Genomic DNA, 26555 nt, shown 5'->3' with positions numbered 1-26555 from the left:
TGGGGGGGACCCATACCCCCGGGGAGAGTCGGTGCCCGTGGGGAGGGGACCCGTACCCCGGGGAGAGTCGGTGGCCCATGGGGAGGGGGCCTGTACCCCGGGGTGAGTCGGTGCCCGTGAGGGGGACCCCGGGGAGAGTCGGTGCCCGTGGGGAGGGACCCCTGGGGAGAGTCGGTGCCCATGGGGGGGGGGGGGGACCCGTACCCCGGGGAGAGTCGGTGGACCGTGGGGGGGGGGGGGGGACCCGTACCCCGGGGGAGAGTAGGTGCCGGTGGGGGGACCCTGGGGAGAGTCCGGTGCCGGTGGGGGGGGACCCCGGGGAGAAGTCGGTGCCGGTGGGGGGGACCCGTACACCGGGGAGAGTCGGTGCCCGTGGGAGGGGGCCTGTACCCCGGGGTGAGTCGGTGCCCGTGAGGGGGACCCCGGGGAGAGTCGGTGCCCGTGGGGGGGGACCCGTACCCCGGGGAGAGTCGGTGCCCATGGGGGGGACCCGTACACCGGGGAGAGTCGGTGCCCGTGGGGAGGGGGCCTGTACCCCGGGGTGAGTCGGTGCCCGTGAGGGGGACCCCGGGGAGAGTCGGTGCCCGTGGGGGGGACCCGTACCCCGGGGAGAGTCGGTGCCCATGGGGGGACCCGTACCCCGGGGAGAGTCGGTGCCCGTGGGGAGGGACCCGTACCCTGGGGAGAGTCGGTGCCCGTGGGGGGGACCCGTACCCCGGGGAGAGTCGGTGCCCATGGGGGGGGACCCGTACCCCGGGGAGAGTAGGTGCCGGTGGGGGGGACCCCGGGGAGAGTCGGTGACCGTGGGGGGGGGGGGGGGACCCGTACCCCGGGGAGAGTAGGTGCCGGTGGGGGGGACCCTGGGGAGAGTCGGTGCCGGTGGGGGGGACCCTGGGGAGAGTCGGTGCCCGTGGGGGGGACCCTGGGGAGAGTCGGTGCCGGTGGGGGGGGGCCCCGGGGAGAGTCGGTGCCCGTGGGGAGGGACCGGTACCCCGGGGAGAGTCGGTGCCCGTGGGGGGGGACCCCGGGGACAGTCGGTGCCCGTGGGGAGGGACCGGTACCCCCGGGGAGAGTCGGTGCCGGTGGGGGGGACCCCGGGGAGAGTCGGTGCCCGTGGGGGGGGACCCCCGGGGAGAGTCGGTGCCCGTGGGGGGGACCCCGGGGACAGTCGGTGCCGGTGGGGGGGACCCTGGGGAGAGTCGGTGCCGGTGGGGGGGGACCCCGGGGAGAGTCGGTGCCCGTGGGGGGGACCCCGGCGAGAGTCGGTGCCAGTTGAGTGGACGTGGGGGTGGGGGGTCTCGTTGCTATGAGATGTTTTGTGGTCGTTCCGCAGTTTCCCGGGCGACGGATGCGTCCCATCGGATGGAAGGCGGGAATATCGTCCTGGCCATCGTCATGCCGATCATCCTCGTCATACTGCTGATCGGGGGCATTTATCTCTATTACACCAAGTGAGTGGCCCATTGTGTCCGGGGGGGCGGAGGAGGGAGAGGGGGGGGGGGGGGGAGGGAACTGGGAGGGGGAGGGGGAGGGAGGGGAGGGGGAGGGGAGGAATTGGGAAGGGGGGAGGAGGAGTGGGGGAGGGGAGGAGGGGTGGGGGAGGGTAGGAGGGGAGGGTGGAAGCGGGAGGGGTTAGGAAGGGGGAGGGGGTGGAGGGGGAGGGGGAGGTGAGGGGTTGGGGAGGTGAGGGGTTGGGGAGGTGAGGGGTTGGGGGAGGGGGAGGGTGGAAGGGGAAGGGGATGGGAGGGGGAGGGCGGATGGGAGGGGGAGGGTGGAGGGTGGAGGGGACAAAGGAGGGAAGGGGATAGCGGAGGGAGGGGGTGTGTGCAGAGTTTCGGAGGGTGTGTGGGGGTAGGAAAGGCCGTTTAAAAGGTTGTCGGGTTGAACGTGAGGCTGACAAGCTCCGAATCTTTTCCATGTTCTTTCCGATATTTACAGATTCCAGGGAAAATCCTTCTTCAGATTCCCGCTCTCAAACTCTCCGTCCTACAGTCCCATCACCGTGCAATCCGATTTCAATAATCCTCTCTACGAAGCGGGGGTAAGTGAAACCCTCTACACTGTCCCCATCAAACACTCCCAGGACAGGTACAGCACAGGGTTAGATACAGAGTAAAGCTCCCTCTACACTGTCCCCATCAAACACTCCCAGGACAGGTACAGCACGGGGTTAGATACAGAGTAAAGCTCCCTCTACACTGTCCCCATCAAACACTCCCAGGACAGGTACAGCACGGGGTGAGATACAGAGTAAAGCTCCCTCGACACTGTCCCCATCAAACACTCCCAGGACAGGTACAGCACGGGGTTAAATACAGAGTAAAGCTCCCTCTACACTGTCCCCATCAAACACTCCCAGGACAGGTACAGCACGGGGTTAGATACAGAGTAAAGCTCCCTCTACACTGTCCCCATCAAACACTCCCAGGACAGGTACAGCACGGGGTGAGATACAGAGTAAAGCTCCCTCGACACTGTCCCCATCAAACACTCCCAGGACAGGTACAGCACGGGGTTAAATACAGAGTAAAGCTCCCTCTACACTGTCCCCATCAAACACTCCCAGGACAGGTACAGCACGGGGTTAAATACAGAGTAAAGCTCCCTCTACGCTGTCCCCATCAAACACTCCCAGGACAGGTACAGCACGGGGTTAGATACAGAGTAAAGCTCCCTCTACACTGTCCCCATCAAACACGCCCAGGACAGGTACAGCACGGGGTTAGATACAGAGTAAAGCTCCCTCTACACTGCCCCCATCAAACACTCCCAGGACAGGAACAGCACGGGGTTAAATACAGAGTAAAGCTCACTCTACACTGTCCCCATCAAACACTCCCAGGACAGGTACAGCACGGGGTTAGATACAGAGTAAAGCTCCCTCTACACTGTCCCCATCAAACACTCCCAGGACAGGTACAGCACGGGGTTAGATACAGAGTAAAGCTCCCTCTACACTGTCCCCATCAAACACTCCCAGGACAGGTACAGCACGGGGTGAGATACAGAGTAAAGCTCCCTCGACACTGTCCCCATCAAACACTCCCAGGACAGGTACAGCACGGGGTTAAATACAGAGTAAAGCTCCCTCTACACTGTCCCCATCAAACACTCCCAGGACAGGTACAGCACGGGGTTAAATACAGAGTAAAGCTCCCTCTACGCTGTCCCCATCAAACACTCCCAGGACAGGTACAGCACGGGGTTAGATACAGAGTAAAGCTCCCTCTACACTGTCCCCATCAAACACGCCCAGGACAGGTACAGCACGGGGTTAGATACAGAGTAAAGCTCCCTCTACACTGCCCCCATCAAACACTCCCAGGACAGGAACAGCACGGGGTTAGATACAGAGTAAGGCTCCCTCTACAATGTCCCCATCAAACACTCCCAGGACATGTACAGCACGGGGTTAGATACAGAGTAAAGCTCCCTCTACACTGTCCCCATCAAACACTCCCAGGACTGGTACAGCACGGGGTTAGATACAGAGTAAAGCTCCCTCTACACTGTCCCCATCAAACACTCCCAGGACTGGTACAGCACGGGGTTAGATACAGAGTAAAGCTCACTCTACACTGTCCCCATCAAACACTCCCAGGACAGGTACAGACAGGGTTAGATACAGAGTAAAGCTCCCTCAACACTGTCCCCTCAAACACTCGCAGGACAGGTACAGCACGGGGTTAGATACAGAGTAAAGCTCACACTACACTGTCCCCATCAAACACCCCAGGACAGGTACAGCACGGGGTTAGATACAGAGTAAAGCTCACACTACACTGTCCCCATCAACCACTCCCAGGACAGGTACAGCACTGGGTTAGATACAGAGTAAAGCTCCCTCAACACTGTCCCCTCAAACACTCGCAGGACAGGTACAGCACGGGGTTAGATACAGAGTAAAGCTCCCTCTACATTGTCCCCATCAAACACTCCCAGGGCAGGTACAGCACGGGGTTAGATACAGAGTAAAGCTCCCTCTACACTGTCCCCATCAAACACTCCCAGGACAGGTACAGCACGGGGTTAGATACAGAGAAAAGCTCCCTCTACACTGTCCCCATCAAACACTCACAGGACAGGTACAACACGGGGTTAGATACAGAGTAAAGCTCCCTCTACACTGTCCCCATCAAACACTCCCAGAACAGGTACAGCACGGGGTTAGATACAGAGTAAAGCTCCCTCTACACTGTCCCCATCAAACACTCCCAGGACAGGTACAGCACGGGGTTAGATACAGAGTAAAGCTCCCTCTACACTGTCCCCATCAAACACGCCCATGACAGGTACAGCACGGGGTTAGATACAGAGTAAAGCTCCCTCGACACTGTCCCCATCAAACACACCCAGGACAGGTACAGCATGGGGTTAAATACAGAGTAAAGCTCCCTCTACGCTGTCCCCATCAAACACTCCCAGGACAGGTACAGCACGGGGTTAGATACAGAGTAAAGCTCCCTCTACACTGTCCCCATCAAACACGCCCAGGACAGGTACAGCACGGGGTTAAATACAGAGTAAAGCTCCCTCTACGCTGTCCCATCAAACACACCCAGGACAGGTACATCACGGGGTTAGATACAGAGTAAAGCTCCCTCTACACTGTCCCCATCAAACACTCCCAGGACTGGTACAGCACGGGGTTAGATACAGAGTAAAGCTCACTCTACACTGTCCCCATCAAACACTCCCAGGAAAGGTACAGCACAGGGTTAGATACAGAGTAAAGCTCCCTCAACACTGTCCCCTCAAACACTCGCAGGACAGGTACAGCTCGGGGTTAGATACAGAGTAAAGCTCACACTACACTGTCCCCATCAAACACCCCCAGGACAGGTACAGCACGTGGTTAGATACAGAGTAAAGCTCGCACTACACTGTCCCCATCAACCACTCCCAGGACAGGTACAGCACTGGGTTAGATACAGAGTAAAGCTCCCTCAACACTGTCCCCTCAAACACTCGCAGGACAGGTACAGCACGGGGTTAGATACAGAGTAAAGCTCCCTCTACTCTGTCCCCATCAAACACTCCCAGGACAGGTACAGCACGGGGTTAGATACAGAGTAATGCTCCCTCTACACTGTCCCCAACAAACACTCCCAGGACAGGGACAGCGCGGGGTTAGATACAGAGTAAAGCTTCCTCTACACTGTCCCCATCAAACACTCCCAGGACAGGTACAGCACGGGGTTAGATACAGAGTAAAGCTCCCTCTACACTGTCCCCATCAAACACTCCCAGGACAGGTACAGCACGGGGTTAGATACAGAGTAAAGCTCCCTCAACACTGTTCCCATCAAACACTCGCAGGACAGGTACAGCACGGGGTTAGATACAGAGTAAAGCTCACACTACACTGTCCCCATCAAACACTCCCAGGACAGGTACAGCACGGTGTTAGATACAGAGTAAAGCTCCCTCTACACTGTCCCCATCAAACACGCCCAGGACAGGTACAGCACGGGGTTAGATACAGAGGAAAGCTCCCTATAAACTGTCCCCATCAAACACTCCCAGGACAGGTATAGCACGGGGTTAGGTACAGAGTAAAGCTCCCTCTGCACTGTCCCCCTCAAACACACCCAGGACAGATACAGCACGGGGTTAGATACAGAGTAAAGCTCCCTCTACACTGCCCCCATCAAACACTCCCAGGACAGGTACAGCACGGGGTTAGATACAGAGTAAAGCTCCCTCTACACTGTCCCCATCAAACACTCCCAGGACAGGTACAGCACGTGGTTAGATACAGAGGAAAGCTCCCTCTACACCGTCCCCATCAAACACGCCCAGGACAGGTACAGCACGGGGTTAGATACAGAGGAAAACTCCCTCTAAACTGTCCCCATCAAACACTCCCAGCACAGGTACAGCACGGGGTTTGATACAGAGTAAAGCTCCCTCTACACTGTCCCCATCAAACACTCCCAGGACAGGTACAGCACGGGGTTAGATACAGAGTAAAGCTCCCTCTACACTGTCCCCATCAAACACTCCCAGGACAGGTACAGCACGGGGTTAGATACAGAGTAAAGCTCCCTCTACACTGTCCCCATCAAACACGCCCAGGACAGGTACAGCACGGTGTTAGATATAGAGTAAAGCTCCCTCTACACTGTCCCCATCAAACACTCCCAAGACAGGTACAGCACGGGGTTAGATACAGAGTAAAGCTCCCTCTACACTGTCCCCATCAAACACGCCCAGGACAGGTACAGCACGGGGTTAGATACAGAGGAAAGCTCCCTCTAAACTGTCCCCATCAAACACTCCCAGGACAGGTACAGCACGGGGTAGGTACAGAGTAAAGCTCCCTCTACACTGTCCCCATCAAACACTCCCAGGACAGGTACAGCACGGGGTTAGATACAGAGTAAAGCTCCCTCTACACTGTCCCCATCAAACACTCACAGGGCAGGTACAGCACGGCGTTAGATACAGAGTAAAGCTCCCTCGGCACTGTCCCCATCAAACACTCCCAGGAAAGGTACAGCACGGGGTTAGATACAGAGTAAAGCTCCCTCTACACTGTCCCCATCAAACACTCCCAGGACAGGTACAGCACGGGGTTAGATACAGAGTAAAGCTCCCTCTACACTGTCCCCATCAAACACTCCCAGGACAGGTACAGCACGGCGTTAGATACAGAGTAAAGCTCCCTCTACACTGTCCCCATCCAACACTCCCAGGGCAGGTACAGCACGGGGTTAGATACAGAGTAAAGCTCCCTCTACACTGTCCCCATCAAACACTCCCAGGACAGGTACAGGACGGGGTTAGATACAGAGTAAAGGTCCCTCTACACTGTCCCCATCAAACACTCCCAGGACAGTTACAGCATGGGGTTAGATACAGAGCAAAGCTCCCTCTACACTGTCCCCATCAAACAGTCCCAGGACAGGTACAGCATGGGGTTAGACACAGAGTAAAGCTCACACTACACTGCCCCCATCAACCACTCCCAGGACAGGTACAGCACTGGGTTAGATACAGAGTAAAGCTCCCTCAACACTGTCCCCTCAAACACTCGCAGGACAGGTACAGCACGGGGTTAGATACAGAGTAAAGCTCCCTCTACTCTGTCCCCATCAAACACTCCCAGGACAGGTACAGCACGGGGTTAGATACAGAGTAATGCTCCCTCTACACTGTCCCCAACAAACACTCCCAGGACAGGTACAGCGCGGGGTTAGATACAGAGTAAAGCTTCCTCTACACTGTCCCCATCAAACACTCCCAGGACAGGTACAGCACGGGGTTAGATACAGAGTAAAGCTCCCTCTACACTGTCCCCATCAAACACTCCCAGGACAGGTACAGCACGGGGTTAGATACAGAGTAAAGCTCCCTCAACACTGTTCCCATCAAACACTCGCAGGACAGGTACAGCACGGGGTTAGATACAGAGTAAAGCTCACACTACACTGTCCCCATCAAACACTCCCAGGACAGGTACAGCACGGTGTTAGATACAGAGTAAAGCTCCCTCTACACTGTCCCCATCAAACACGCCCAGGACAGGTACAGCACGGGGTTAGATACAGAGGAAAGCTCCCTCTAAACTGTCCCCATCAAACACTCCCAGGACAGGTACAGCACGGGGTTAGGTACAGAGTAAAGCTCCCTCTGCACTGTCCCCCTCAAACACACCCAGGACAGATACAGCACGGGGTTAGATACAGAGTAAAGCTCCCTCTACACTGCCCCCATCAAACACTCCCAGGACAGGTACAGCACGGGGTTAGATACAGAGTAAAGCTCCCTCTACACTGTCCCCATCAAACACTCCCAGGACAGATACAGCACGTGGTTAGATACAGAGTAAAGCTCCCTCTACACCGTCCCCATCAAACACGCCCAGGACAGGTACAGCACGGGGTTAGATACAGAGTAAAGCTCCCTCTACACTGTCCCCATCAAACACTCACAGGGCAGGTACAGCACGGCGTTAGATACAGAGTAAAGCTCACTCGGCACTGTCCCCATCAAACACTCCCAGGAAAGGTACAGCACGGGGTTAGATACAGAGTAATGCTCCCTCTACACTGTCCCCAACAAACACTCCCAGGACAGGTACAGCGCGGGGTTAGATACAGAGTAAAGCTTCCTCTACACTGTCCCCATCAAACACTCCCAGGACAGGTACAGCACGGGGTTAGATACAGAGTAAAGCTCCCTCTACACTGTCCCCATCAAACACTCCCAGGACAGGTACAGCACGGGGTTAGATACAGAGTAAAGCTCCCTCAACACTGTTCCCATCAAACACTCGCAGGACAGGTACAGCACGGGGTTAGATACAGAGTAAAGCTCACACTACACTGTCCCCATCAAACACTCCCAGGACAGGTACAGCACGGTGTTAGATACAGAGTAAAGCTCCCTCTACACTGTCCCCATCAAACACGCCCAGGACAGGTACAGCACGGGGTTAGATACAGAGGAAAGCTCCCTCTAAACTGTCCCCATCAAACACTCCCAGGACAGGTACAGCACGGGGTTAGGTACAGAGTAAAGCTCCCTCTGCACTGTCCCCCTCAAACACACCCAGGACAGATACAGCACGGGGTTAGATACAGAGTAAAGCTCCCTCTACACTGCCCCCATCAAACACTCCCAGGACAGGTACAGCACGGGGTTAGATACAGAGTAAAGCTCCCTCTACACTGTCCCCATCAAACACTCCCAGGACAGGTACAGCACGTGGTTAGATACAGAGTAAAGCTCCCTCTACACCGTCCCCATCAAACACGCCCAGGACAGGTACAGCACGGGGTTAGATACAGAGTAAAGCTCCCTCTACACTGTCCCCATCAAACACTCACAGGGCAGGTACAGCACGGCGTTAGATACAGAGTAAAGCTCACTCGGCACTGTCCCCATCAAACACTCCCAGGAAAGGTACAGCACGGGGTTAGATACAGAGTAAAGCTCCCTCTACACTGTCCCCATCAAACACTCCCAGGACAGGTACAGCACGGGGTTAGATACAGAGTAAAGCTCCCTCTACACTGTCCCCATCCAACACTCCCAGGGCAGGTACAGCACGGCGTTAGATACAGAGTAAAGCTCCCTCTACACTGTCCCCATCCAACACTCCCAGGGCAGGTACAGCACGGGGTTAGATACAGAGTAAAGCTCCCTCTACACTGTCCCCATCAAACACTCCCAGGACAGGTACAGGACGGGGTTAGATACAGAGTAAAGGTCCCTCTACACTGTCCCCATCAAACACTCCCAGGACAGTTACAGCATGGGGTTAGATACAGAGTAAAGCTCCCTCTACACTGTCCCCATCAAACAGTCCCAGGACAGGTACAGCACGGGGTTAGATACAGAGTAAAGCTCCCTCTACACTGTCCCCATCAAACACTCCCAGGACAGGTACAGCACGAGGTTAGATACAGAGTAAAGCTCCCTCTACACTGTCCCCATCAAACACTCCCAGGACAGGTACAGCACGGGGTGAGATGCAGAGTAAAGCTCCCTCTACACTGTCCCCATCCAACACTCCCAGGGCAGGTACAGCACGGCGTTAGATACAGAGTAAAGCTCCCTCGACACTGTCCCCATCAAACACTCCCAGGACAGGTACAGGACGGGGTTAGATACAGAGTAAAGGTCCCTCTACACCGTCCCCATCAAACACTCCCAGGACAGTTACAGCATGGGGTTAGATACAGAGTAAAGCTCCCTCTACACTGTCCCCATCAAACAGTCCCAGGACAGGTACAGCATGGGGTTAGACACAGAGTAAAGCTCCCTCTACACTGTCCCCATCAACCACTCCCAGGACAGGTACAGCACGGGGTTCGATACAGAGTAAAGCTCCCTCTACACTGTCCCCATCAAACACTCCCAGGACAGGTACAGCACGGGGTTAGATACAGAGTAAAGCTCCCTCTACACTGTCCCCATCAAACACTCCCAGGACAGGTACAGCACAGGGTTAGATACAGAGTAAAGCTCCCTCGACACTGTCCCCATCAAACACTCCCAGGACAGGTACAGCACGGGGTTAGATCCAGAGTAAAGCTCCCTCTACACTGTCCCCATCCATCATTCCCAGGACAGGTACAGCACGGCGTTAGATACAGAGTAAAGCTCCCTCGACACTGTCCCCATCTAACACTCCGAGGACAGGTACAGCACGGGGTTAGATACAGAGTAAAGCTCCCTCTACACTGTCCCCATCAAACACTCCCAGGACAGGTACAGCACGGGGTTAGATACAGAGTAAAGCTCCCTCTACACTGTCCCCATCAAACACTCCCAGGACAGGTACAGCACGGCGTTAGATACAGAGTAAAGCTCCCTCTACACTGTCCCCATCAAACACTCCCAGGACAGGTACAGCACGGGGTTAAATACAGAGTAAAGCTCCCTCTACACTGTCCCCATCAAACACGCCCAGGACAGGTACAGCACGGGGTTAAATACAGAGTAAAGCTCCCTCTACACTGTCCCCATCAAACACTCCCAAGACAGGTACAGCACGGCGTTAGATACAGAGTAAAGCTCCCTCGGCACTGTCCCCATCAAACACTCCCAGGAAAGGTACAGCACGGGGTTAGATACAGAGTAAAGCTCCCTCTACACTGTCCCCATCAAACACTCCCAGGACAGGTACAGCACGGCGTTAGATACAGAGTAAAGCTCCCTCTACACTGTCCCCATCCAACACTCCTAGGGCAGGTACAGCACGGGGTTAGATACAGAGTAAAGCTCCCTCTACACTGTCCCCATCAAACACTCCCAGGACAGGTACAGGACGGGGTTAGATACAGAGTAAAGGTCCCTCTACACTGTCCCCATCAAACACTCCCAGGACAGTTACAGCATGGGGTTAGATACAGAGTAAAGCTCCCTCTACACTGTCCCCATCAAACAGTCCCAGGACAGGTACAGCATGGGGTTAGACACAGAGTAAAGCTCCCTCAACACTGTCCCCTCAAACACTCGCAGGACAGGTACAGCACGGGGTTAGATACAGAGTAAAGCTCACACTACACTGTCCCCATCAAACACCCCCAGGACAGGTACAGCACGGGGTTAGATACAGAGTAAAGCTCCCTCTACACTGTCCCCATCAAACACTCCCAGGACAGGTACAGCACGGGGTTAGATACAGAGTAAAGCTCCCTCAACACTGTTCCCATCAAACACTCGCAGGACAGGTACAGCACGGGGTTAGATACAGAGTAAAGCTCCCTCTACACTGTCCCCATCAAACACGCCCAGGACAGGTACAGCACGGGGTTAGATGCAGAGGAAAGCTCCCTCTAAACTGTCCCCATCAAACACTCCCAGGACAGGTACAGCACGGGGTTAGGTACAGAGTAAAGCTCCCTCTGCACTGTCCCCCTCAAACACACCCAGGACAGATACAGCACGGGGTTAGATACAGAGTAAAGCTCCCTCTACACTGCCCCCATCAAACACTCCCAGGACAGGAACAGCACGGGGTTAGATACAGAGTAAAGCTCCCTCTACACTGTCCCCATCAAAACTCCCAGGACAGGTACAGCACGTGGTTAGATACAGAGTAAAGCTCCCTCTACACCGCCCCCATCAAACACGCCCAGGACAGGTACAGCACGGGGTTAGATACAGAGGAAAGCTCCCTCTAAACTGTCCCCATCAAACACTCCCAGGACAGGTACAGCACGGGGTTAGATACAGAGTAAAGCTCCCGCTACACTGTCCCCATCAAACACTCCCAGGACAGGTACAGCACGGGGTTAGATACAGAGTAAAGCTCCCTCTACACTGTCCCCATCAAACATTCCCAGGACAGGTACAGCACGGGGTTAGATACAGAGTAAAGCTCCCTCTACACTGTCCCCATCAAACACGCCCAGGACAGGTACAGCACGGTGTTAGATATAGAGTAAAGCTCCCTCTACACTGTCCCCATCAAACACTCCCAAGACAGGTACAGCACGGGGTTAGATACAGAGTAAAGCTCCCTCTACACTGTCCCCATCAAACACGCCCAGGACAGGTACAGCACGGGGTTAGATACAGAGGAAAGCTCCCTCTAAACTGTCCCCATCAAATACTCCCATGACAGGTACAGCACGGGGTTAGGTACAGAGTAAAGCTCCCTCTACACTGTCCCCATCAAACACTCCCAGGACAGGTACAGCACGGGGTTAGATACAGAGTAAAGCTCCCTCTACACTGTCCCCATCAAACACTCACAGGGCAGGTACAGCACGGCGTTAGATACAGAGTAAAGCTCCCTCGGCACTGTCCCCTTCAAACACTCCCAGGAAAGGTACAGCACGGGGTTAGATACAGAGTAAAGCTCCCTCTACACTGTCCCCATCAAACACTCCCAGGACAGGTACAGGACGGGGTTAGATACAGAGTAAAGGTCCCTCTACACTGTCCCCATCAAACACTCCCAGGACAGTTACAGCATGGGGTTAGATACAGAGTAAAGCTCCCTCTACACTGTCCCCATCAAACAGTCCCAGGACAGGTACAGCACGGGGTTAGATACAGAGTAAAGCTCCCTCTACACTGTCCCCATCAAACACTCCCAGGACAGGTACAGCACGAGGTTAGATACAGAGTAAAGCTCCCTCTACACTGTCCCCATCAAACACTCCCAGGACAGGTACAGCACGGGGTGAGATGCAGAGTAAAGCTCCCTCTACACTGTCCCCATCCAACACTCCCAGGGCAGGTACAGCACGGCGTTAGATACAGAGTAAAGCTCCCTCGACACTGTCCCCATCAAACACTCCCAGGACAGGTACAGGACGGGGTTAGATACAGAGTAAAGGTCCCTCTACACTGTCCCCATCAAACACTCCCAGGACAGTTACAGCATGGGGTTAGATACAGAGTAAAGCTCCCTCTACACTGTCCCCATCAAACAGTCCCAGGACAGGTACAGCACGGGGTTCGATACAGAGTAAAGCTCCCTCTACACTGTCCCCATCAAACACTCCCAGGACAGGTACAGCACGGGGTTAGATACAGAGTAAAGCTCCCTCTACACTGTCCCCATCAAACACTCCCAGGACAGGTACAGCACGGCGTTAGATACAGAGTAAAGCTCCCTCTACACTGTCCCCATCCAACACTCCTAGGGCAGGTACAGCACGGGGTTAGATACAGAGTAAAGCTCCCTCTACACTGTCCCCATCAAACACTCCCAGGACAGGTACAGGACGGGGTTAGATACAGAGTAAAGGTCCCTCTACACTGTCCCCATCAAACACTCCCAGGACAGTTACAGCATGGGGTTAGATACAGAGTAAAGCTCCCTCTACACTGTCCCCATCAAACAGTCCCAGGACAGGTACAGCATGGGGTTAGACACAGAGTAAAGCTCCCTCAACACTGTCCCCTCAAACACTCGCAGGACAGGAACAGCACGGGGTTAGATACAGAGTAAAGCTCCCTCTACACTGTCCCCATCAAACACTCCCAGGACAGGTACAGCACGAGGTTAGATACAGAGTAAAGCTCCCTCTACACTGTCCCCATCAAACACTCCCAGGACAGGTACAGCACAGGGTTAGATACAGAGTAAAGCTCCCTCAACACTGTCCCCTCAAACACTCGCAGGACAGGTACAGCACGGGGTTAGATACAGAGTAAAGCTCACACTACACTGTCCCCATCAAACACCCCCAGGACAGGTACAGGAAGTGGTTAGATACAGAGTAAAGCTCACACTACACTGTCCCCATCAACCACTCCCAGGACAGGTACAGCACTGGGTTAGATACAGAGTAAAGCTCCCTCAACACTGTCCCCTCAAACACTCGCAGGACAGGTACAGCACGGGGTTAGATACAGAGTAAAGCTCCCTCTACTCTGTCCCCATCAAACACTCCCAGGACAGGTACAGCACGGGGTTAGATACAGAGTAATGCTCCCTCTACACTGTCCCCAACAAACACTCCCAGGACAGGTACAGCGCGGGGTTAGATACAGAGTAGAGCTTCCTCTACACTGTCCCCAACAAACACTCCCAGGACAGGTACAGCACGGGGTTAGATACAGAGTAAAGCTCCCTCTACACTGTCCCCATCAAACACTCCCAGGACAGGTACAGCACGGGGTTAGATACAGAGTAAAGCTCCCTCTACACTGTCCCCATCAAACAGTCCCAGGACAGGTACAGCACGGGGTTAGATACAGAGTAAAGCTCCCTCTACACTGTCCCCATCAAACACTCCCAGGACAGGTACAGCACGAGGTTAGATACAGAGTAAAGCTCCCTCTACACTGTCCCCATCAAACACTCCCAGGACAGGTACAGCACGGGGTGAGATGCAGAGTAAAGCTCCCTCTACACTGTCCCCATCCAACACTCCCAGGGCAGGTACAGCACGGCGTTAGATACAGAGTAAAGCTCCCTCGACACTGTCCCCATCAAACACTCCCAGGACAGGTACAGGACGGGGTTCGATACAGAGTAAAGGTCCCTCTACACTGTCCCCATCAAACACTCCCAGGACAGTTACAGCATGGGGTTAGATACAGAGTAAAGCTCCCTCTACACTGTCCCCATCAAACAGTCCCAGGACAGGTACAGCACGGGGTTCGATACAGAGTAAAGCTCCCTCTACACTGTCCCCATCAAACACTCCCAGGACAGGTACAGCACGGGGTTAGATACAGAGTAAAGCTCCCTCTACACTGTCCCCATCAAACACTCCCAGGACAGGTACAGCACAGGGTTAGATACAGAGTAAAGCTCCCTCTACACCGTCCCCATCAAACACGCCCAGGACAGGTACAGCACGGGGTTAGATACAGAGGAAAGCTCCCTCTAAACTGTCCCCATCAAACACTCCCAGGACAGGTACAGCACGGGGTTAGATACAGAGTAAAGCTCCCTCTACACTGTCCCCATCAAACACTCCCAGGACAGGTACAGCACGGGGTTAGATACAGAGTAAAGCTCCCTCTACACTGTCCCCATCAAACATTCCCAGGACAGGTACAGCACGGGGTTAGATACAGAGTAAAGCTCCCTCTACACTGTCCCCATCAAACACGCCCAGGACAGGTACAGCACGGTGTTAGATATCGAGTAAAGCTCCCTATACACTGTCCCCATCAAACACTCCCAAGACAGGTACAGCACGGGGTTAGATACAGAGTAAAGCTCCCTCTACACTGTCCCCATCAAACACGCCCAGGACAGGTACAGCACGGGGTTAGATACAGAGGAAAGCTCCCTCTAAACTGTCCCCATCAAATACTCCCAGGACAGGTACAGCACGGGGTTAGGTACAGAGTAAAGCTCCCTCTACACTGTCCCCATCAAACACTCCCAGGACAGGTACAGCACGGGGTTAGATACAGAGTAAAGCTCCCTCTACACTGTCCCCATCAAACACTCACAGGGCAGGTACAGCACGGCGTTAGATACAGAGTAAAGCTCCCTCGGCACTGTCCCCTTCAAACACTCCCAGGAAAGGTACAGCACGGGGTTAGATACAGAGTAAAGCTCCCTCTACATTGTCCCCATCAAACACTCCCAGGACAGGTACAGCACGGGGTTAGATACAGAGTAAAGCTCCCTCTACACTGTCCCCATCCAACACTCCCAGGGCAGGTACAGCACGGCGTTAGATACAGAGTAAAGCTCCCTCTACACTGTCCCCATCAAACACTCCCAGGACAGGTACAGCACGGGGTTAGATACAGAGTAAAGCTCCCTCTACACTGTCCCCATCCAACACTCCCAGGGCAGGTACATCACGGGGTTAGATACAGAGTAAAGCTCCCTCTACACTGTCCCCATCAAACACTCCCAGGACAGGTACAGGACGGGGTTAGATACAGAGTAAAGGTCCCTCTACACTGTCCCCATCAAACACTCCCAGGACAGTTACAGCATGGGGTTAGATACAGAGTAAAGCTCCCTCTACACTGTCCCCATCAAACAGTCCCAGGACAGGTACAGCACGGGGTTAGATACAGAGTAAAGCTCCCTCTACACTGTCCCCATCAAACACTCCCAGGACAGGTACAGGACGGGGTTAGATACAGAGTAAAGGTCCCTCTACACTGTCCCCATCCAACACTCCCAGGACAGGTACAGCACGGGGTTAGATACAGAGTAAAGCTCCCTCTACACTGTCCCCATCAAACACTCCCAGGACAGGTACAGGACGGGGTTAGATACAGAGTAAAGGTCCCTCTACACTGTCCCCATCAAACACTCCCAGGACAGTTACAGCATGGGGTTAGATACAGAGTAAAGCTCCCTCTACACTGTCCCCATCAAACAGTCCCAGGACAGGTACAGCATGGGGTTAGACACAGAGTAAAGCTCCCTCAACACTGTCCCCTCAAACACTCGCAGGACAGGAACAGCACGGGGTTAGATACAGAGTAAAGCTCCCTCTACACTGTCCCCATCAAACACTCCCAGGACAGGTACAGCACGAGGTTAGATACAGAGTAAAGCTCCCTCTACACTGTCCCCATCAAACACTCCCAGGACAGGTACAGCACAGGGTTAGATACAGAGTAAAGCTCCCTCAACACTGTCCCCTCAAACACTCGCAGGACAGGTACAGCACGGGGTTAGATACAGAGTAAAGCTCACACTACACTGTCCCCATCAAACACCCCCAGGACAGGTACAGGAAGTGGTTAGATACAGAGTAAAGCTCACACTACACTGTCCCCATCAACCACTCCCAGGACAGGTACAGCACTGGGTTAGATACAGAGTAAAGCTCCCTCAACACTGTCCCCTCAAACACTCGCAGGACAGGTACAGCATGGGGTTAGATACAGAGTAAAGCTCCCTCTACTCTGTCCCCATCAAACACACCCAGGACAGGTTCAGCACGGGGTTAGATACAAAGTAATGCTCCCTCTACACTGTCCCCAACAAACACTCCCAGGACAGGTACAGCGCGGGGTTAGATACAGAGTAGAGCTTCCTCTACACTGTCCCCAACAAACACTCCCAGGACAGGTACAGCACGGGGTTAGATACAGAGTAAAGCTCCCTCTACACTGTCCCCATCAAACACTCCCAGGACAGGTACAGCACGGGGTTAGATACAGAGTAAAGCTCCCTCAACACTGTTCCCATCAAACACTCGCAGGACAGGTACAGCACGGGGTTAGATACAGAGTAAAGCTCACACTACACTGTCCCCATCAAACACTCCCAGGACAGGTACAGCACGGTGTTAGATACAGAGTAAAGCTCCCTCTACACTGTCCCCATCAAACACGCCCAGGACAGGTACAGCACGGGGTTAGATACAGAGTAAAGCTCCCTCAACACTGTTCCCATCAAACACTCGCAGGACAGGTACAGCACGGGGTTAGATACAGAGTAAAGCTCACACTACACTGTCCCCATCAAACACTCCCAGGACAGGTACAGCACGGTGTTAGATACAGAGTAAAGCTCCCTCTCCACTGTCCCCATCAAACACGCCCAGGACAGGTACAGCACGGGGTTAGATACAGAGGAAAGCTCCCTCTAAACTGTCCCCATCAAACACTCCCAGGACAGGTACAGCACGGGGTTAGGTACAGAGTAAAGCTCCCTCTGCACTGTCCCCCTCAAACACACCCAGGACAGATACAGCACGGGGTTAGATACAGAGTAAAACTCCCTCTACACTGCCCCCATCAAACACTCCCAGGACAGGTACAGCACGGGGTTAGATACAGAGTAAAGCTCCCTCTACACTGTCCCCATCAAACACTCCCAGGACAGGTACAGCACGTGGTTAGATACAGAGTAAAGCTCCCTCTACACCGTCCCCATCAAACACGCCCAGGACAGGTACAGCACGGGGTTAGATACAGAGGAAAGCTCCCTCTAAACTGTCCCCATCAAACACTCCCAGGACAGGTACAGCACGGGGTTAGATACAGAGTAAAGCTCCCTCTACACTGTCCCCATCAAACACTCCCAGGACAGGTACAGCACGGGGTTAGATACAGAGTAAAGCTCCCTCTACACTGTCCCCATCAAACACTCACAGACAGGTACAGCACGGCGTTAGATACAGAGTAAAGCTCCCTCGGCACTGTCCCCTTCAAACACTCCCAGGAAAGGTACAGCACGGGGTTAGATACAGAGTAAAGCTCCCTCTACACTGTCCCCATCAAACACTCCCAGGACAGGTACAGCACGGGGTTAGATACAGAGTAAAGCTCCCTCTACACTGTCCCCATCCAACACTCCCAGGGCAGGTACAGCACGGCGTTAGATACAGAGTAAAGCTCCCTCTACACTGTCCCCATCCAACACTCCCAGGGCAGGTACATCACGGGGTTAGATACAGAGTAAAGCTCCCTCTACACTGTCCCCATCAAACACTCCCAGGACAGGTACAGGACGGGGTTAGATACAGAGTAAAGGTCCCTCTACACTGTCCCCATCAAACACTCCCAGGACAGTTACAGCATGGGGTTAGATACAGAGTAAAGCTCCCTCTACACTGTCCCCATCAAACAGTCCCAGGACAGGTACAGCACGGGGTTAGATACAGAGTAAAGCTCCCTCTACACTGTCCCCATCAAACACTCCCAGGACAGGTACAGCACGAGGTTAGATACAGAGTAAAGCTCCCTCTACACTGTCCCCATCAAACACTCCCAGGACAGGTACAGCACGGGGTGAGATGCAGAGTAAAGCTCCCTCTACACTGTCCCTATCCAACACTCCCAGGGCAGGTACAGCACGGCGTTAGATACAGAGTAAAGCTCCCTCGACACTGTCCCCATCAAACACTCCCAGGACAGGTACAGGACGGGGTTAGATACAGAGTAAAGGTCCCTCTACACTGTCCCCATCAAACACTCCCAGGACAGTTACAGCATGGGGTTAGATACAGAGTAAAGCTCCCTCTACACTGTCCCCATCAAACAGTCCCAGGACAGGTACAGCACGGGGTTCGATACAGAGTAAAGCTCCCTCTACACTGTCCCCATCAAACACTCCCAGGACAGGTACAGCACAGGGTTAGATACAGAGTAAAGCTCCCTCTACACCGTCCCCATCAAACACGCCCAGGACAGGTACAGCACGGGGTAAGATACAGAGGAAAGCTCCCTCTAAACTGTCCCCATCAAACACTCCCAGGACAGGTACAGCACGGGGTTAGATACAGACTAAAGCTCCCTCTACACTGTCCCCATCAAACACTCCCAGGACAGGTACAGCACGGGGTTAGATACAGAGTAAAGCTCCCTCTACACTGTCCCCATCAAACATTCCCAGGACAGGTACAGCACGGTGTTAGACACAGAGTAAAGCTCCCTCTACACTGTCCCCATCAAACACGCCCAGGACAGGTACAGCACGGTGTTAGATATAGAGTAAAGCTCCCTCTACACTGTCCCCATCAAACACTCCCAAGACAGGTACAGCACGGGGTTAGATACAGAGTAAAGCTCCCTCTACACTGTCCCCATCAAACACGCCCAGGACAGGTACAGCACGGGGTTAGATACAGAGGAAAGCTCCCTCTAAACTGTCCCCATCAAATACTCCCAGGACAGGTACAGCACGGGGTTAGGTACAGAGTAAAGCTCCCTCTACACTGTCCCCATCAAACACACCCAGGACAGGTACAGCACGGGGTGAGATACAGAGTAAAGCTCCCTCGACACTGTCCCCATCAAACACTCCCAGGACAGGTACAGCACGGGGTTAAATACAGAGTAAAGCTCCCTCTACACTGTCCCCATCAAACACTCCCAGGACAGGTACAGCACGGGGTTAGATACAGAGTAAAGCTCCCTCTACACTGTCCCCATCAAACACTCCCAGGATAGGTACAGCACGGGGTTAGATACAGAGTAAAGCTCCCTCTACACTGTCCCCATCAAACACTCCCAGAACAGGTACAGCACGGGGTTAGATACAGAGTAAAGCTCCCTCTACACTGTCCCCATCAAACACACCCAGGACAGGTACAGCACGGGGTTAAATACAGAGTAAAGCTCCCTCTACGCTGTCCCCATCAAACACTCCCAGGACAGGTACAGCACGGGGTTAGATACAGAGTAAAGCTCCCTCTACACTGTCCCCATCAAACACGCCCAGGACAGGTACAGCACGGGGTTAGATACAGAGTAAAGCTCCCTCTACACTGCCCCCATCAAACACTCCCAGGACAGGAACAGCACGGGGTTAGATACAGAGTAAGGCTCCCTCTACAATGTCCCCATCAAACACTCCCAGGACATGTACAGCACGGGGTTAGATACAGAGTAAAGCTCCCTCTACACTGTCCCCATCAAACACTCCCAGGACTGGTACAGCACGGGGTTAGATACAGAGTAAAGCTCCCTCTACACTGTCCCCATCAAACACTCCCAGGACTGGTACAGCACGGGGTTAGATACAGAGTAAAGCTCACTCTACACTGTCCCCATCAAACACTCCCAGGACAGGTACAGCACAGGGTTAGATACAGAGTAAAGCTCCCTCAACACTGTCCCCTCAAACACTCGCAGGACAGGTACAGCACGGGGTTAGATACAGAGTAAAGCTCACACTACACTGTCCCCATCAAACACCCCAGGACAGGTACAGCACGGGGTTAGATACAGAGTAAAGCTCACACTACACTGTCCCCATCAACCACTCCCAGGACAGGTACAGCACTGGGTTAGATACAGAGTAAAGCTCCCTCAACACTGTCCACTCAAACACTCGCAGGACAGGTACAGCACGGGGTTAGATACAGAGTAAAGCTCCCTCTACATTGTCCCCATCAAACACTCCCAGGGCAGGTACAGCACGGGGTTAGATACAGAGTAAAGCTCCCTCTACACTGTCCCCATCAAACACTCCCAGGACAGGTACAGCACGGGGTTAGATACAGAGAAAAGCTCCCTCTACACTGTCCCCATCAAACACTCACAGGACAGGTACAACACGGGGTTAGATACAGAGTAAAGCTCCCTCTACACTGTCCCCATCAAACACTCCCAGAACAGGTACAACACGGGGTTAGATACAGAGTAAAGCTCCCTCTACACTGTCCCCATCAAACACTCCCAGGACAGGTACAGCACGGGGTTAGATACAGAGTAAAGCTCCCTCTACACTGTCCCCATCAAACACGCCCATGACAGGTACAGCACGGGGTTAGATACAGAGTAAAGCTCCCTCGACACTGTCCCCATCAAACACACCCAGGACAGGTACAGCATGGGGTTAAATACAGAGTAAAGCTCCCTCTACGCTGTCCCCATCAAACACTCCCAGGACAGGTACAGCACGGGGTTAGATACAGAGTAAAGCTCCCTCTACACTGTCCCCATCAAACACGCCCAGGACAGGTACAGCACGGGGTTAAATACAGAGTAAAGCTCCCTCTACGCTGTCCCATCAAACACACCCAGGACAGGTACATCACGGGGTTAGATACAGAGTAAAGCTCCCTCTACACTGCCCCCATCAAACACTCCCAGGACAGGTACAGCACGGGGTTAGATATAGAGTAAGGCTCCCTCTACACTGTCCCCATCAAACACTCCCAGGACATGTACAGCACGGGGTTAGATACAGAGTAAAGCTCCCTCTACACTGTCCCCATCAAACACTCCCAGGACTGGTACAGCACGGGGTTAGATACAGAGTAAAGCTCCCTCTACACTGTCCCCATCAAACACTCCCAGGACTGGTACAGCATGGGGTTAGATACAGAGTAAAGCTCACTCTACACTGTCCCCATCAAACACTCCCAGGAAAGGTACAGCACAGGGTTAGATACAGAGTAAAGCTCCCTCAACACTGTCCCCTCAAACACTCGCAGGACAGGTACAGCACGGGGTTAGATACAGAGTAAAGCTCACACTACACTGTCCCCATCAAACACCCCCAGGACAGGTACAGCACGTGGTTAGATACAGAGTAAAGCTCGCACTACACTGTCCCCATCAACCACTCCCAGGACAGGTACAGCACTGGGTTAGATACAGAGTAAAGCTCCCTCAACACTGTCCCCTCAAACACTCGCAGGACAGGTACAGCACGGGGTTAGATACAGAGTAAAGCTCCCTCTACTCTGTCCCCATCAAACACTCCCAGGACAGGTACAGCACGGGGTTAGATACAGAGTAATGCTCCCTCTACACTGTCCCCAACAAACACTCCCAGGACAGGGACAGCGCGGGGTTAGATACAGAGTAAAGCTTCCTCTACACTGTCCCCATCAAACACTCCCAGGACAGGTACAGCACGGGGTTAGATACAGAGTAAAGCTCCCTCTACACTGTCCCCATCAAACACTCCCAGGACAGGTACAGCACGGGGTTAGATACAGAGTAAAGCTCCCTCAACACTGTTCCCATCAAACACTCGCAGGACAGGTACAGCACGGGGTTAGATACAGAGTAAAGCTCACACTACACTGTCCCCATCAAACACTCCCAGGACAGGTACAGCACGGTGTTAGATACAGAGTAAAGCTCCCTCTACACTGTCCCCATCAAACACGCCCAGGACAGGTACAGCACGGGGTTAGATACAGAGGAAAGCTCCCTATAAACTGTCCCCATCAAACACTCCCAGGACAGGTATAGCACGGGGTTAGGTACAGAGTAAAGCTCCCTCTGCACTGTCCCCCTCAAACACACCCAGGACAGATACAGCACGGGGTTAGATACAGAGTAAAGCTCCCTCTACACTGCCCCCATCAAACACTCCCAGGACAGGTACAGCACGGGGTTAGATACAGAGTAAAGCTCCCTCTACACTGTCCCCATCAAACACTCCCAGGACAGGTACAGCACGTGGTTAGATACAGAGGAAAGCTCCCTCTACACCGTACCCATCAAACACGCCCAGGACAGGTACAGCACGGGGTTAGATACAGAGGAAAGCTCCCTCTAAACTGTCCCCATCAAACACTCCCAGCACAGGTACAGCACGGGGTTTGATACAGAGTAAAGCTCCCTCTACACTGTCCCCATCAAACACTCCCAGGACAGGTACAGCACGGGGTTAGATACAGAGTAAAGCTCCCTCTACACTGTCCCCATCAAACACTCCCAGGACAGGTACAGCACGGGGTTAGATACAGAGTAAAGCTCCCTCTACACTGTCCCCATCAAACACGCCCAGGACAGGTACAGCACGGTGTTAGATATAGAGTAAAGCTCCCTCTACACTGTCCCCATCAAACACTCCCAAGACAGGTACAGCACGGGGTTAGATACAGAGTAAAGCTCCCTCTACACTGTCCCCATCAAACACGCCCAGGACAGGTACAGCACGGGGTTAGATACAGAGGAAAGCTCCCTCTAAACTGTCCCCATCAAACACTCCCAGGACAGGTACAGCACGGGGTAGGTACAGAGTAAAGCTCCCTCTACACTGTCCCCATCAAACACTCCCAGGACAGGTACAGCACGGGGTTAGATACAGAGTAAAGCTCCCTCTACACTGTCCCCATCAAACACTCACAGGGCAGGTACAGCACGGCGTTAGATACAGAGTAAAGCTCCCTCGGCACTGTCCCCATCAAACACTCCCAGGAAAGGTACAGCACGGGGTTAGATACAGAGTAAAGCTCCCTCTACACTGTCCCCATCAAACACTCCCAGGACAGGTACAGCACGGGGTTAGTTACAGAGTAAAGCTCCCTCTACACTGTCCCCATCAAACACTCCCAGGACAGGTACAGCACGGCGTTAGATACAGAGTAAAGCTCCCTCTACACTGTCCCCATCCAACACTCCCAGGGCAGGTACAGCACGGGGTTAGATACAGAGTAAAGCTCCCTCTACACTGTCCCCATCAAACACTCCCAGGACAGGTACAGGACGGGGTTAGATACAGAGTAAAGGTCCCTCTACACTGTCCCCATCAAACACTCCCAGGACAGTTACAGCATGGGGTTAGATACAGAGTAAAGCTCCCTCTACACTGTCCCCATCAAACAGTCCCAGGACAGGTACAGCATGGGGTTAGACACAGAGTAAAGCTCACACTACACTGCCCCCATCAACCACTCCCAGGACAGGTACAGCACTGGGTTAGATACAGAGTAAAGCTCCCTCAACACTGTCCCCTCAAACACTCGCAGGACAGGTACAGCACGGGGTTAGATACAGAGTAAAGCTCCCTCTACTCTGTCCCCATCAAACACTCCCAGGACAGGTACAGCACGGGGTTAGATACAGAGTAATGCTCCCTCTACACTGTCCCCAACAAACACTCCCAGGACAGGTACAGCGCGGGGTTAGATACAGAGTAAAGCTTCCTCAACACTGTTCCCATCAAACACTCGCAGGACAGGTACAGCACGGGGTTAGATACAGAGTAAAGCTCACACTACACTGTCCCCATCAAACACTCCCAGGACAGGTACAGCACGGTGTTAGATACAGAGTAAAGCTCCCTCTACACTGTCCCCATCAAACACGCCCAGGACAGGTACAGCACGGGGTTAGATACAGAGGAAAGCTCCCTATAAACTGTCCCCATCAAACACTCCCAGGACAGGTATAGCACGGGGTTAGGTACAGAGTAAAGCTCCCTCTGCACTGTCCCCCTCAAACACACCCAGGACAGATACAGCACGGGGTTAGATACAGAGTAAAGCTCCCTCTACACTGCCCCCATCAAACACTCCCAGGACAGGTACAGCACGGGGTTAGATACAGAGTAAAGCTCCCTCTACACTGTCCCCATCAAACACTCCCAGGACAGGTACAGCACGTGGTTAGATACAGAGGAAAGCTCCCTCTACACCGTCCCCATCAAACACGCCCAGGACAGGTACAGCACGGGGTTAGATACAGAGGAAAGCTCCCTCTAAACTGTCCCCATCAAACACTCCCAGCACAGGTACAGCACGGGGTTTGATACAGAGTAAAGCTCCCTCTACACTGTCCCCATCAAACACTCCCAGGACAGGTACAGCACGGGGTTAGATACAGAGTAAAGCTCCCTCTACACTGTCCCCATCAAACACTCCCAGGACAGGTACAGCACGGGGTTAGATACAGAGTAAAGCTCCCTCTACACTGTCCCCATCAAACACGCCCAGGACAGGTACAGCACGGTGTTAGATATAGAGTAAAGCTCCCTCTACACTGTCCCCATCAAACACTCCCAAGACAGGTACAGCACGGGGTTAGATACAGAGTAAAGCTCCCTCTACACTGTCCCCATCAAACACGCCCAGGACAGGTACAGCACGGGGTTAGATACAGAGGAAAGCTCCCTCTAAACTGTCCCCATCAAACACTCCCAGGACAGGTACAGCACGGGGTAGGTACAGAGTAAAGCTCCCTCTACACTGTCCCCATCAAACACTCCCAGGACAGGTACAGCACGGGGTTAGATACAGAGTAAAGCTCCCTCTACACTGTCCCCATCAAACACTCACAGGGCAGGTACAGCACGGCGTTAGATACAGAGTAAAGCTCCCTCGGCACTGTCCCCATCAAACACTCCCAGGAAAGGTACAGCACGGGGTTAGATACAGAGTAAAGCTCCCTCTACACTGTCCCCATCAAACACTCCCAGGACAGGTACAGCACGGGGTTAGATACAGAGTAAAGCTCCCTCTACACTGTCCCCATCAAACACTCCCAGGACAGGTACAGCACGGCGTTAGATACAGAGTAAAGCTCCCTCTACACTGTCCCCATCCAACACTCCCAGGGCAGGTACAGCACGGGGTTAGATACAGAGTAAAGCTCCCTCTACACTGTCCCCATCAACACTCCCAGGACAGGTACAGGACGGGGTTAGATACAGAGTAAAGGTCCCTCTACACTGTCCCCATCAAACACTCCCAGGACAGTTACAGCATGGGGTTAGATACAGAGTAAAGCTCCCTCTACACTGTCCCCATCAAACAGTCCCAGGACAGGTACAGCATGGGGTTAGACACAGAGTAAAGCTCACACTACACTGCCCCCATCAACCACTCCCAGGACAGGTACAGCACTGGGTTAGATACAGAGTAAAGCTCCCTCAACACTGTCCCCTCAAACACTCGCAGGACAGGTACAGCACGGGGTTAGATACAGAGTAAAGCTCCCTCGACTCTGTCCCCATCAAACACTCCCAGGACAGGTACAGCACGGGGTTAGATACAGAGTAATGCTCCCTCTACACTGTCCCCAACAAACACTCCCAGGACAGGTTCAGCGCGGGGTTAGATACAGAGTAAAGCTTCCTCTACACTGTCCCCATCAAACACTCCCAGGACAGGTACAGCACGGGGTTAGATACAGAGTAAAGCTCCCTCTACACTGTCCCCATCAAACACTCCCAGGACAGGTACAGCACGGGGTTAGATACAGAGTAAAGCTCCCTCAACACTGTTCCCATCAAACACTCGCAGGACAGGTACAGCACGGGGTTAGATACAGAGTAAAGCTCACACTACACTGTCCCCATCAAACACTCCCAGGACAGGTACAGCACGGTGTTAGATACAGAGTAAAGCTCCCTCTACACTGTCCCCATCAAACACGCCCAGGACAGGTACAGCACGGGGTTAGATACAGAGGAAAGCTCCCTCTAAACTGTCCCCATCAAACACTCCCAGGACAGG

The 26555-nt window shown here is 53.7% G+C and overlaps 1 long non-coding RNA gene across 1 annotated transcript in view; it reads left to right on the top strand.

Annotated features, from left to right (window-relative positions):
- The first annotated feature begins 1331 nt into the window (after positions 1-1331).
- LOC140406269 (uncharacterized) overlaps positions 1332-26555 on the top strand; it is a 188406-nt gene continuing 163182 nt past the window's right edge. The window contains exons 1-2 of the long non-coding RNA XR_011939116.1: positions 1332-1451; positions 1939-2041. This is a non-coding gene — a long non-coding RNA (uncharacterized lncRNA). The remainder of the gene's footprint in view (positions 1452-1938; positions 2042-26555) is intronic.

This window comes from Scyliorhinus torazame, unplaced genomic scaffold (genome assembly GCF_047496885.1).
Source record: "Scyliorhinus torazame isolate Kashiwa2021f unplaced genomic scaffold, sScyTor2.1 scaffold_394, whole genome shotgun sequence".
NCBI classification, from domain to species: Eukaryota; Metazoa; Chordata; class Chondrichthyes; order Carcharhiniformes; family Scyliorhinidae; genus Scyliorhinus; species Scyliorhinus torazame.
The sequence above is the reverse complement of the archived record's forward strand: the minus strand, read 5'-3'. Positions and strand labels throughout refer to the sequence as shown.